At 41.9% G+C, this 12,201-nt stretch overlaps 2 pseudogenes; one reads left to right on the forward strand and one right to left on the reverse strand.

Moving 5' to 3' along the window:
* Positions 1-4,015: 4,015 nt before the first annotated feature.
* LOC101445877 (small ribosomal subunit protein uS4-like) lies at positions 4,016-4,594 on the reverse strand (annotated as a pseudogene).
* A 3-nt stretch (positions 4,595-4,597) lies between these two features.
* LOC131278188 (TRAF-type zinc finger domain-containing protein 1 pseudogene) lies at positions 4,598-5,516 on the forward strand (annotated as a pseudogene).
* The last annotated feature ends 6,685 nt before the right edge of the window (positions 5,517-12,201 follow it).

The raw sequence follows: 12,201 nt of genomic DNA on the forward strand, positions 1-12,201 counted from the left end.
AGACTTCAACCCACCCATGGAAGGTTCAGACGTGAATTTATGCAGTACATCAGTAGGCGGGGAAATGTTAGTTTATTGGGGGGGGGAGGTTGGGTCCAGAGTACAGCCTTGGATCAAAGAAGGGTTGTAAAAGTGAACTCTTCTTGTGTATAGCTTGGGGGTGGTGGGCTAGGAGGTAGGGTTTTCTTGGAATGCAGGAAGGTTTGACACCCGGGAGGGATGAAGGTCCTTATCTGCTCCATTCCCACAGTGATATGGCTCATTCTTGGGGGGAGATAGCTGTCTTCCAAACATAGGCAGCTTGCTCAGTCAATCAGAGTGGAGCCACAGCTTTATGACCTGGTAATCATTGCAAACCTCTAACAGTCTTGATTGTTTAATTCTCCCACAGCTGATTCCTCTGCCCGTTTCTCCCACATAAATTTGGATTTTTTTAAACCATAAAATGGTAAAGAACTGTAAAGTTGTCTTATAATTTTTTGTGAAAAATAGACCACTCCAATGTAAAATATTAATAATAGGGGAAACTGGGTGAGGGGGATATGAGAATTTCTGACTATCCTCACAATTTTTCCATAAATCTAAAACTGTTAATTAAAAAAAAAAAAAAACAGCTTACTGGAACAAACAGTGTTATGTAAATCAACCAATCAGGGTTCAAGCAAAACACCTGTAAGTGGGATTTAGATTCCTAGATTCAAACTCTGGCTCTAACACTTATGAGTCGTGCATTTGGGCAAATTACTAAATGTAAGCCTCAATTTCCATAAACAAAACATTGTGATCATAATACCTACGCTATAGGGTTGTTGTGAGAGTTAAATGAAATCACCTGTAATGCTGTTCACAGGTCACTGGTTTTTTTCCCCAGAGATATATATTTAATGACTGTATTTCTTCTGTTGTTTTGACATTTCTTTAACTTTTTATTTTGAAAATTATTTTAATAACTTTATTATTGCAGAAAGTTGCAAAAATAGCTCAGGGTCCCATGTACCCTTCATCAGTTTCCCACAATGTTAACAACTGACATAATTATAGTACAGTAGCAAAACAAGGAAATTTACATCTGTACAATATTATTAACTAGACTGCAGTCCTTATTCTGGATTTCACCAATTTTAGCATGTACTCCTTAGTGTATGTGTGCATATCCCCTGTGTCACCCTTTCATAGTGCTACCCCTTTATAGTTTCCTCTTCTCCCCTTTCTTTCCCTATTCCTTGGCAACTGCTAATCTGTTCTCCATCACTATACTTCAAGAACATTATGTAAAACTTATGGGAAGATGGCAGATTAGAAAGACACAAGACTCCCTTCTCTCCAAGGAGAATAGCTAGAGAACAGGAAGAAATGGCCTGGGAAAAAGTGGTCTAGGGAAGGCTGAACACCACCCAGAAGAGAGAGGGATACAGGAAAAAAATCTTGATGGAAAGACTGAGTATAAGCTGTAACTGAAGCCTCTGGTGCCCTTCCCCAACCCTAAAAGCAGATCATTTTAAAGTGAAAACAGACAAGAGGGGGCCAGGGATCCACCTCCCCTGTAAAAAGGAAAGGGAGGGACATAGCCTAAGTCTAACTCAGTTTTTGACCAACAAATTTGGTCTGCTGTGCCCCACAAGCGCTTCCAGGCCAGGTAGGGTCATGCCTTTGTTTGCCTTGGGAGCCAGAAAGGGACTAAAGAGAACCAACCTCTCGATTACCTTCCCTACTGACTGGAACTGGTTGTTGAGGACACAGCAGAGTGGAATTATTTCCTACCTATGAGAAGGGAGGGTACTGCCAGCTAAGGTTGGAGAAGCCTCTGAGAAAATTTGAGTTGCAAGGCTTTGAATAGCCTCAAGGCAGTATCCTCTGTCACATTGTTGTGGTCCAGTGTTGAAGGGAACACACCCCAACCGGGCTTGGAACTGATAGGGCTACCAAAGAGCACCATCTGCTGGTGGATCAAGGGAGTGCATGTGAGGAAATTTAAATACTCAAATACCTAGGAATCAATTTAACCAAAGATGTACAGGACCTATATTCAGAAAACTACCAAACAATGCTAAAATCAAAAAGACCTAAACCAATGGAAAGACATTCCATGTTCATGGATGGGAAGACTGAATACTGTGACAATGTCAATCCTACTCAAACTGATTTATAGATTCAATGCAGTGGAAACCAAAATTCCAACAGCCTACTTTATGGAAATGGAAAAGGCAATTACCAAATTTATTTGGAAGGGAAAGTGCACCCAATAGTCAAAAGCATCCTGAAAAAAGAAGAGCAATGTAGGAGGACTATCACTGCCTGACCTTGAAAATACTACAAAGTTACAATGGTCAATATGGCATGGTATTGGCATAAAGATAGAGACATGGATAAGTGAAATAGAATCAAGAGTCCAGAAATAAACCCTCACCTCTACAGTCAACTAGTTTTTGACAAACGTACCAAGTCCAAGAAAAAACAGTCTCTTCAACAATGGTGCTGGGAAAACTGGATATCCATAATTAAAAGAGGACCCATATCTCATTCCCTATACAAGCATCAAGTCAAAATGGATCAAAAACCTAAATATAAAAGCCAGGGCCATAGAACCATTAGAAGAAAATGTGGGAGAGATCTTCAAGCAAGGCATGCAGTTGGTGGTTTCTTGGATCTTACACCAAAAGCACAAGCAACAAAAGAAAAAATAGATAAATGGGACCTCCTCAAAATTAAACACTTTTGCATCTCAAAGGACTTTGTCAAAAAGATGAAAAGGCAGCCAATTCAATGGGAGAAAATATTTGGAAATCACATATCTGATAAGGGTTTCATATCCATGATATATAAAGAGTTGCTACAGGGAAGCGGATGTGGCTCAAGCAATTGAGCTCATACCTATCACATGGGAGGTTCTGGGTTTGGTTCCCAGTGCCTCCTAAAGATAAGCAAGACAGCGACCTGACACAATGAATGGGCTGGCGTGACGAACTGACACTACAAGATGATGCAACAAGAGACACTAGGAGGAAAACATAATGAGAGACCCAACAAAGCAGGGAGCAGAGGTGGCTCAATTAAGCGCCTTCCTTCCACATGGGAGGTCCCAGATTTGGTTCCCAGTGCTTCCTAAAAGGAAGATGAGCAGAGAGGGAACAGACACAGCAAGGGCAAACAAAGAGAGGGTAGGGAGGAATAAATAAAAATAAATCTTTTTTGTTTTTTAAAGTTGCCACAACTCAACAAATAAAAAATAACCCAATTTAAAAATGGGCAAGGAGAAGCCTCAGTGGCTATAGCCAGTGGGTTGGATCAATGTCCTCAGCTAAGTTTTCAGGAATAGCAAAAGATGGCTGAAATTCTACGTAACCAGAACACTCAGCTGTGTGACAATTGCAAATAAGAAATTTACATGTTTAACTTTACCATCCATGAGATCCACTCTCATATGCCCTGTGCCACCCTTTCAAAGGAACATTGGTGTGTGTCTTGTCTGCAAGGAACCATTTCCCAGCGCTGACATGGAGACTCACATGGCTACAGAACACTGCCAGGTGACTTGAAAATGTAACAAGAATTTGGAAAAGAGACAGTTAAACATGAGGAGACAGAATGCCCTCTGTGGCTTGCCCTCTGCCAGCACTGGGATTTGGAACTTTCTGTTCTCAAACTGAATGACCATGAAGATTACTGTGGTGCCTGGATGGAACATTGTGGCAATTGTGAGCATAATATGTTGGTGAAAGATCTGAAGACTCACCTTGAAGTTTGCAGAAGAGAGGGGTTAAGAAAAGAGATGAGGTTGCCATGCCTCCTGAGGCATATGATGAGTCTTGGAATCAAGATGGAATCTGGATTGCATCCCAATTTCTCAGACAAATTGAGGCTACCTTTAAGGCATTTAAGGTCTTTTGAGTAAGACCTTTTCCACAGTAGGACTACCAGCCAAAGGAATGTGACATTCCAGTTTCCAATCAGAATAATCTTTTTTTCCCCCAAAGTGTGGAAGTGTTATTTAACAGATATTAACAACCCTCATGGCTTAATCCTCCTCCTCATCCCCAATGCCAGCACAACCCTGTCCCTTCTTGGCATTTTTCCTCTTCACACAGCCTGGGCAGCCACTGCCATATGGGGAGCCAAGAGAGAAGTCGATGTACTTCTGGGAGTACAAGTGGACAATGAAGAATGGGATTTTCACCACCTCCTTGCAGACCCTGATATGGCAGATCAGCACACAAACATGATGGATGGACTTGGCCAAGCCCAGTTTGAAGACTTGAGTCTGCAGGTGCCTCTCCAGGAAATCCTCAATCCTCAGGCCCAGGATATAATCCAGCTTCATTTTGCCCTCATCCGGCATCCCAATGTGGACAAATCACTGCACCAAGACAATGCCTTCAAACAGCTACCATGGGTCCTTCTTGTCCCGTGTCAGCAGCTCCTGGGCAGCCTTGTATATCTTAGCCAGAGTAAAGTTGACCCTCCAGACCTCACGCTTGCTCTGGCACCCATTCTTGCTGATCAGCTTCAACTCTTGGTTGAGGCAGGACTTCTCGAAGGGTCTCTGTGGGGTCACATAGGTTTTCTGACAAACCCAGCTCTGGGGCCACAGGATTGCTAGCACCACTTACCCATCTGCGCCTACAAACTGGACCTGGTGATTGAGAAAGAGGACCAAAATAATCTATTTGAAGAACAAGAAATACAGGAAAGGAAGAGAAACCACCAGTTCCCCAGAGAAGATGGTAAAGATAGTACAAATTTGGACTTTATTTTGGCCCTAAATCTGCAAAATGAGGGACAGGCCCCCAACATGACAGAACTGAGCTCTTGGAGGTCCATGTATGAGGCAGATCAGCCACATGTAGGGCTCAGTGCTCTGAACAACATAAAAGGTGCAGCTTAGGAGACCATATTGCCTTGTGAATTTTGAGAGGAGCTCTATCCAGAGGAACTGCTGATTGACCATCAGACATGCTGTAATCCTTCACGTACCACACCTTTGCTCAGTATGGGCAGCTCGACCTAGAGAAGTACAGGACCCTGATGTCATCTTCTAGAAGTTTCTGCAGCAGGCTGCAGATAAACAGACTGTTGATTGGCCTGACAAATTCAACCCCCATGGAGGACAGCATCATTACTCACTGTGAATTTTGTGGGGTGCAACTGGAAGAGGAGGTGCTGTTCCATCACAGGACCATTGTGACCAATGCCCAATCACAGCAAACAACCATGTTACAGAGGGATTTCCTAGACAGGATTCCCAACCTCAAGAGACCTTACCAGAGCTGCCCAAGAGGCGTGTCAGAGACCAGGTGGTAGGAATGAAGATGGCAGGAACTCCCAGTTCTCCCCCACAGCTCCCAACTGTGGCAACAGAACCACAGAGGCAAAAAACCCCAGGCATCAGGGACCTGGCAATGTGGAGGAGGAAGAGTAATTGTGTGCCCTGAGAACCTTCACTTGGGTTCCTGGAATCTATACATAGCAGCACTTGCTGCAGTGCAGGTCCTGCCTCTCTGGCATTTTGGGCATGGGAGATTTTGTGGATTTTAACTTTTTCTAGGTGTATTAGTAAGCCAAAGGCATGCTGATGCAAAATACCAGAAATTGGTTTGTTTTTATAAAGGGTATTTATTTGGGGTAGGAGCTTACAGATAGCAGGCCATAAAGCCTAAGTTACTTCCCTCACCATAGTCTATTTTCACATGTTGGAGCAAGATGGCTGCTGATGTATGTGAGGGCTCAGGCTTCCAGGGTTCCACTGGGCTCAGCTCCGCTGTTTTCTCCACAAGGGCAGCTATAGTCTATGAGGCCTTTAGGCTTTGCCTTTCTCTACAAGGTCAGCTGTAGACTATTAGGTGAATGGCTCTGTCTCTCTCCTTGGGGCTCCAGCTTAAGACTTCAGCATCAAACTCCAACATTAAAAGCCCTCAACTCTGTCCTTTGCCATACCTTTTATCTGAGTCCCCACCCACCAAGGGGCAGGGACTCAACATCATAATGATGTGCCCCAATTAAAGCCCTAATCATAACTTAATCACGCCTAGGTACAGACCAGATTACAAGCATAATCCAATATCTATTTTTGGAATTCATTACCATATCAAACTGTTACACTAGATTATGGACATTTTGAGTCTTTTGAGATTGTGCCATGGGAGTTTGGGGATTTAAGGGAGGGTTAAGTGGAGAGGCTGTTGAGAATTGTTTCTGCTGTTGCTGCCACCTTTTTGGTAGCTGATAAATATTACAGGTTAGGACCTCTTGGCTCACCACGACTTCATCTTTCTACAAACCATCACGACTGCTTCTTGTGCTGTGTGGTGCTGGTAGAAGGGGAAGAAGGTTCTGGAAATCTGGTACCTACCAGTGAAGTGATTCTCTTCTCTGTGGGGTCAAAATTTGAGAGCTTTTGGGTAACCTCTCCCTGACACTGCCTTTCCCCACTCCAGAATTTGGGTCTTAGGCATGTTGGGAGCTGTTCTGGCAAAGTATTCAGGCCAATGGCAATGTATATTAGGAATAATGCTTTGGAGATGAGTTGAGCTGGGGTGAGTGGACTCTAGGAGTTTTGCTTTAAGCTGCTTCCTTGGCATTGGCATCACTGCCTTGTGTTCCTGATGGGGAGCTCAGATCCTTTGTCTTCACTGCCCCCTAATGGGGAAGGCAGGGGATTCAGCTTTCTGTCACTACCTTAGCCCTGCGGGTTTCTGCCCTTACCAGGACCTGGGCCTTAGCTCTGTGGCTTGTTCTGAAAACCAAGTAGCAAAGCTGTCACCCTTTCTTTTTGTTTTACTACTATTAACTTCCTTGTAATAGAAATACAGTTTATATTTGGAAATAAATAATAGGCAAAAGACTTGAATAGACATTTGTCCAAATGAAAAATACAAATGGTGATAAAATATATGAAAAAATGTTCAACATCACTTGTGATTAGGGAAATGCAAATCAAAGCTACAATGGGGGAAGCAGATGTGGCTCAAGCAATTGGGCTCCTGTCTACCAGATAGGAGGTCCAGGGTTCAATATGCAGGGCCTCCTGGTGAAGGCAAGCCAGCTCATGTGGCAAGCTGGCCCATATAGAGTGCTGGCCCATGCGGAGAGCTGGCACAGCAAGATGATGGAACAAAAAGAGACATGGAGGAGAGATAATAAGAGACCCAGAAGCTAAGGACCCAGAAGCTGAGGTGGCACAAGAGAATGATCACCACGCTCACACTCTGGACAGTCCCAGGATCGGTTCTCAGAATCGCCTAATGAGAATACAAGGAGACACAGAAGAACATACAGTGAATGGACACAGAGAGCAGACAATGGAGGGGGGGGGGAAATCAATCAATCAATCTTTTTTAAAAAAGCTACAATGAAATATTTCATTCCTATCAGAATGGCAACTATTAAAAAGACAGAAAACTATGAGTGTTGGAGAGTATGTGAAGAGAAAGGAATGCTTATTCACTGCTGGTGGGAATATAGAATGGTACAGTCACTGTAGAGGACAGATTGCCATTCCTAAAGAAGTTGAATACAGATTTGTCACGTGACCTGACAATATCACTACTAGGTATATACCCAGAAGAACTGAGGGCAGAGAAATGAACAGACATCTGCCCACTGATGTTGATAGCAATGTTTTTCACATTGCCAAAAGATGGAATCAGCCCACGTGTCCATCAACTGATGAATTGATAAGCAAATTGTTATGGATGCACACAATGCAATATTATGCAGCTGTAAGACAAAGTGAAGTTGTGAAGCATATGACATCATGGATGAACCTGGAGGACATTATGTTGAGTGGAACAAGCCAGACACAAAAGGACAAATGCTTCAGAAGGAATACCCCTATGTACAACTGAACAGAGTCTAAGAGACAGATAGGGTGGATACAACCCCAGGTATCGGTTCTTTTGAGGGATAAAGAGACCCACGGGTTCTATGGTCATGGCAGAAGGGGTTCACTGCCATGACAGATGGCCCTTCTTTGGAGCTGGTGTTTCTGCGTGATGGAAATGGACTCAGAGGGGATCTCTTTTCACAAGACTTGCATGCTACTTTATTGGAATTGTAGTTGGTGCTGAGTTTAAGATATATGTAGGGGATTTGAATCTCTGGACTGATAATATGACACCCAGGCCCAGAGCCTCAACAGACTTCAGCTCCTACACTTTGACTTATTGGACTTACTCCACTCAGCTAACATGGAGTTGAAGAAGGTCAACCACCACAACATGGAGCCTAGAGTGTCTACAACTAGAAGCGGGAAGAGTGCATCCAGTACCCATGTGGAATCTAAGCCCTCACTTGACATAGGTGTGCAATGGACACAACCAATCCAATGTCCACAGAGAAAATGTGGAATGGGTGTGGGAACGGTAGCCATGGGGGCTGCTGGGTGTGGGGAACGGGAGGAAGAGATGAGATGTGGAGGCGTTTTCGGGACGTGGAGTTGTCCTGGATAGTGCTTCACGGACAATTACGGGACACTGTAGATCCCCCCAGGGCCCACTGGATGGAACGTGAGAGAGTCTGGGCTATGATGTGGACCATTGACTATGGGGTGCAGTGATGCTCAGAGATGAACTTACCAGGTGCAATGGATGTATCACGATGATGGGAGAGAGTGTTGCTGTGGGGGGAGTGGGGGGCGGGGGCGGTGGGGTTGAATGGGACCTCATATATTTTTTTTAATGTAATTAAATAATAATAATAAATAAATATTTTTTTAAAAAAAAAGGACAAATGCTGTATGATAGCACTATTATGAACTAAATATATTACATAATTTCATTGGAGTTAACTAGAAAATGGGCCACCAGAAAATAGAATGAGGTTAAAAAATGGAAGTCTGAGGGTTAACTTGTGCATAATAGGTGTATTAGCCAAAGGGGCGCAAATGCAAAATACCAGAAGTCTGTTGGCTTTCATAAAGGGTATTTATTTGGAGTGGAAGCTTACAGTCACCAGACCATAAAGCATAAGTTACTTCCCTCATCAAAGTCTATTGCCATGTTTTGGGGCAAGATGGCTGCCGACATCTGCCAAGAGTTCAGGCTTCTTGGATTCCTGTCTTTCTGAGGCTTGCTTCTCTCTGGGCTCAGCTGCTGTGCTCACACCACAAGGCCAGCTGTAGACTATCAGGTAAATGGCTCTGTCTCTCTCCCCAGGGCTTTTTGCCATGTGTAAGGAGTCATCTCTATTCCTCTATGTTCTTCTCCTGTGTGTTTACTTCCTGGGCTCCAGCTCAAAACTCCAGCATCAAAATTCCAACTCTGTCCTTTGCCATGAGTTTTATCTGTGAGTCCTACCCACCAAGGGGCGGGGACTCAACACCCTACTGACATAGCCCAATCAAAGCCCTAATCATAATTTAATCATTGGCCCAAGTACAGACCAGTTTACAAACATAATCCGATATCTAGTTTTGGAATTCATAACTATATCAAACTGCTACAATTGGTAAAAAGGTTGTTTGTTACTCTTTGGAAATGAATAGAAAAGGTGAAAGCAAAATGTAGTGTTTATAACTAGCAGTGCTATTACATGGGTATGACGGTGATTGAAAGGAAAGTCCAGGGTCATGTATATTACTAAATGGAAAGCTAAACAATGTAACATAGAACTATATAGCATATTAAAATTCCATGTAAAATATGAATATTGGTAATACTGCATAGACAAGATGGTTTTTCTTTGGAAATGAAAAAATGTATGTAAATGTTACAAGATGTTAATATCAGGCAAAAATAAACCCCACATTATGCTAAGTGAAAGAAACCAGACACAAAGTACTGCATATCATATGATTCCATTTATATAAAATGTAAATATAAATAATATATTTTATTTATACTTAATATAAATATAATTTAATATAAAGATGGAATTAAGTTAGTAGTTATGTAGGGTTGGGGAAGATAGAGGGATTGAGAGGTGCCTCTAAGGGGTGTAGAGTTTTCTTTTTGGAGTAATGAAATTGTTCTAAAACTTTTTGTGGTGATGAATGCACAACTCTGTGATTAAAAGCCATTGATTGTACACTTTGGATAGATTGTATGATATGTGAATATATCTCAATAAAACTGCTTTAAAAGATAGGCTTTGGGTATCAAAAGAATTAGGTACACCATTGGTTTGAAAACAGAATAGGACCCACAGAAGATGCCATCGTTATCTTCTACAGCATCAGCATCGTCATCATTTTATATACCACCTATAGGTACTAAGCATTGTTCCAAGGTTTGACATTTTTCATCTCATTTTAAATATTAAATAAATACAGGATCTGTGATTAGGATGAGGCAAATGAAGCCAAGTCACACAAATGTAAGAACAGAAACTGTCTTTATGGAAAATGTTGATATTTTGTCCAACATGGACCTTTTTTACATTACTTTTGGTTTTTTAAAAATATCGTATTAAACATTGTCTTTGTAATTGAGGGTTTTGTGTGTGTGTGTGTGTTTTGTTTTTTGTTTTGGTGAACTCTTAACTGTTGTACCCAAGGCGAATGCCTCATTAACATCATCCTATTCCTGGCCCTGCTCATTTGCTCCTCACAATAATAGGGTGAAATAGGTGTCAAAATGACCCCCATTTTATACATAAGAAAAGTGAGGCACAGAGAGGTTAAGTGATTTGTTGAAGGACACCCAGTTATTAAGTGGTAAAGCTGGAACATGATCTTCTGTTCCTTTAGATCCATGCTTTTAATCCTACTTTATACTTGTTTTGTTTGGGCCACACAGACTTCATAAATATCTCCAATACTTGCCATTATTTTAATCTGAAATTTAGAAGTACATATTTCCAGCTTCTTTAAAAATCTGGCAACAAGGGGAAGTATTTTTTTAAAAAATAATGTTTTATAAATGGAATCATCTAGTATGTGACCTTTATGATTAGTTTTTATATCCAGCATAATGCTCTTGAGAGCCATCCAAGATGTTGCATATTTCAATAGGTCATTCCTTTTTATTGTAGGGTAGTCTTCCTTTATATGGAAATCATGTTAATGTTTTAAATAAGGAATCTCTTCTCCCCAGTAATAATTTCTCCTTAATGAGTCTGATTCCCCTTCAGTGGTATCTTGCTATCAAATGTTAAATGTCAGGATCCACATTGGAAAAATTTACAAACAACAGGGAAAATTATTAGAACCAAATATTAGAAAAATTTTGTTTCATCTTAAACCCAATAAATATGCATTGTTGAAATGACGAGGAAAGTAACTTTAGAGAATAACATTATTTGCAATGTAGAGAAAATATGTTACCTGTAAATACATAAATACATATATATGATGTTATATATTGTTAAATATTGTTGTTTATGTTTTCTGGCTGCTGAAACAAATACCACAATGGGTTTAGTTAAACAGTGGGAATTTATTGGCTCACAGTTTTGAGTCTAGCAGTCCAAATCAAGGCATCATTAAGACGATGCTTTCTCCCAGAAATCTTGCTGTTCTGGAGGGAGCTGGTTAGCAGCAATCCTTTGTCTTGGGCTTTTGTGTCACATGGCAATGCATGTGGTGGCCTCTCCTGGCTTCTCTGGGTTCCATTGACTTCTGATTTCTGACTTCTTCCTGTGGCTTTCTCTCTTTTTGAGGCCTTCACTAATAATCTTCAATAATGGGATCAAGGCACATCCTGATTCAGCTGGGCCACACCTTACTTCATTCATTATTTCATTAAATTCATTGAAAGAGTCTATTTACAGTTGGTTCACACTCACAGGAATGAATTAAAAACATGTTTTCCTGTGGTACATAACTCCAAATCACCGCAATCATTTCCTTTTTTCTCTTTTTTTAAGATTTATTTTTTTAAAATTTCTCTCCTCTCCGCTCCCCCCCACCCCCTTGTCTGCTCTCTGTGTCCATTCACTGTGTGTTCTTCTGTGTTTGCTTGCATTCTTGTCAGCGGCACCGGGAATCTGTGTCTCTTTTGTTGCATCATCTTGCTTAATCAGCTCTCCGTGTGTGCAGTGCAACTCCTGGGCAGGCTGCATTTTTTTCGCGCGGGCAGCTCTCCTTACAGAGTGCACTCCTTGTGCGTGGGGCTCCCCTACATGAGGGACACTGCTGCATGGCATGGCACTCCTTGCGTGCATTAGCACTGTGCATGGGCCAGCTCACCACACGTCAAGAGGCCCTGGGTTTGAACCCTGGCTCTCCCATGTGGTAGGCGGACACCCAGGTGAGCCAATTCCACTTCC

The sequence above is a fragment of the Dasypus novemcinctus genome, chromosome 4 (assembly GCF_030445035.2).
Source record: "Dasypus novemcinctus isolate mDasNov1 chromosome 4, mDasNov1.1.hap2, whole genome shotgun sequence".
NCBI classification, from domain to species: Eukaryota; Metazoa; Chordata; class Mammalia; order Cingulata; family Dasypodidae; genus Dasypus; species Dasypus novemcinctus.